Below are 2,047 nucleotides of genomic sequence, written 5' to 3'. Positions count from 1 at the left end.
AGTCCAATCAGCTTTCGGGTAATTAAAGTCTCCAAAACGGAGGATATGTGCGTTGGGGTGTTCTGCTGTAAGTTCACTTAAGGTGTTATTGAGCTTAAGGGGAAAGACGGGACTGTTATGCTGCGGTCTATAGCACACGCCGAGTAGAACAGTTTGAGGAGCTACTTCGCAGATAAGCCCGAATATTTCTAGGTCAGACATAATGTTGATACCAGAACATGACAAGTGTTGGCTAACGGCAATAAGGACGCCTCCCCCTCGAGTGCCAACACGATCGTCACGAAAGAGGTTGAAATTCGGTAGATCAGCCAACACCTCAGAGTCTGTGACGTCATTAGTCAGCCATTTTTCAGTTAATATCAATAAATCGCTGGCAGATGACGACACAAGATTGAACACGAGTTCGCGCTTCTGAAGGAAACTACGTATGTTACTAGAGATTGCAGAAAAAGAAAGATTTGTTCGGGCAGTAGTCTGAGGGTGTCTTTTTACTCGCTGATAGCGGGGTGATCGCTATGCTATTTCTTTTACAGTTTCTGCTGTCTCATCAAAAACATAGCGTTTAGAACCGATGAACAGTGTTTTGTAGCGGAGAGAAAACGCGACAGATTTGGTTTTAGCAAAAGCAACAAGGTGCCTCCGAGCGTTATGAACAGGACGAAAGAAGTCTTCGCCAATGCTGTAGTTTGTGCCTCTCAACTTTGAGCCATTGAAATGATGAACTCTTTCGTTTTGAAGAAGGCGAACTTTACAATTATTGGGCGGCACTGGTCAGCTGTATAACGCCCGAGGCGATGTGTACGTTCGATATCTTTAGGGTCCAAAGTGACGTTGAAGATATCAAAACAGTGGCGAATGACTCTCTGTTCCGACTGGGCAAACGTTTCTAAGGCAGTGGGATCAGGGAGACCATAAAAAGTCAAGTTGTTTTGGCGGCAGCGATTCTCAGCATCGTCCAGACGGGCCTCCAGGTCGCATACCTGGCGAGCCGTCTGGGCAGTGTCGGCTCGGGTTGTCTCTAGTTCAATTCGCACAGTTGCAAGGCTTTGGTAATGGCCCTCTAGTTCCGCCATTCACTTGCTGAGTTCAGACATTGTTTTGTCGGTTGTTTGCAGTTGGAATATGAGGCCTTGTACCTCAGCAAGTAGTTGAGATTGACCGGCAGACAGGTTTTGCAGTTCAACCAGCACGGCATCGTCAGGCCCTGGGTTTGTTTCTACGTCGCCTGACAGCAGCAGTAAAAAACGGACAACAAGAACGCATTCAGCACAGACGGCAAGGCAACACTGCGGACTCGGCAGCTGTACCAAAAAGTAGTTGCTAGATTTCTTAGCAAAAAGGCCATACGGTTTACCAACCTGCATGGCGAAGACAAGCGGATTAGTGGGCTGTGTTGTAGCACAGCCACCGAGCCCACAGAGCGCTGCCGGTGGTCGTCGTTGCTTTATAGGTGCAGCGTCTGGACGTGTCGGTGTCGATTGTGCCTTCCATGCTTGGTCGAGAATTCAGTGCTCCAGTGGCGACGCATCCAGACATGATGACTCACTGACAGATGGCAGATAGTAGCCATTCGCGCTGTGCCCATGAGAGAGGAGTGCACATACCGGACTGTCGTCCGAGAGAGCAGTCAGCAGTGTAGAAAACAGCACGTGGGTGATGACAGAAGAAAAAACCTGCATGGCGAAGACAAGCGGATTAGTGGACTGTGTTGTAGCACAGCCACCGAGCCCACTGAGCGCTGCCGGTGGTCGTCGCTGCTTTATATAGTGCGGCGTCTGGACGTGTCGGGGTCGATTGTGCCTTCCATGCTTGGTCGAGGATCCAATGATCCAGTAGCGACTTAGCCAGACATAATGACTCACTGACGGATGGCAGATAGTCGCCATTCACGCTGTGCCCATGGGAGAGGAGTGCACATCCCGGACTGTCGTACGAGAGAGCAGTCAGCAGTGTAGGAAACAACACGTGGGTGATGACAGAAGAAAAAACCTGCATGGCGAAGACAAGCGGATTAGTGGACTGTGTTGTAGCACAGCCACCGAGCACA

At 49.8% G+C, this 2,047-nt stretch overlaps 1 pseudogene; it reads right to left on the bottom strand.

Moving 5' to 3' along the window:
• Window positions 1–513: 513 nt before the first annotated feature.
• LOC115318329 lies at window positions 514–1,379 on the bottom strand (annotated as a pseudogene).
• Between the last annotated feature and the right edge of the window lie 668 nt (window positions 1,380–2,047).

This window comes from Ixodes scapularis, unplaced genomic scaffold (genome assembly GCF_016920785.2).
Source record: "Ixodes scapularis isolate PalLabHiFi unplaced genomic scaffold, ASM1692078v2 PGA_scaffold0__279_contigs__length_252992795, whole genome shotgun sequence".
In the NCBI taxonomy this organism is placed as follows: Eukaryota; Metazoa; Arthropoda; class Arachnida; order Ixodida; family Ixodidae; genus Ixodes; species Ixodes scapularis.
Note: the sequence above shows the minus strand (reverse complement) of the source record. Positions and strands in the feature narration are given on the sequence as shown.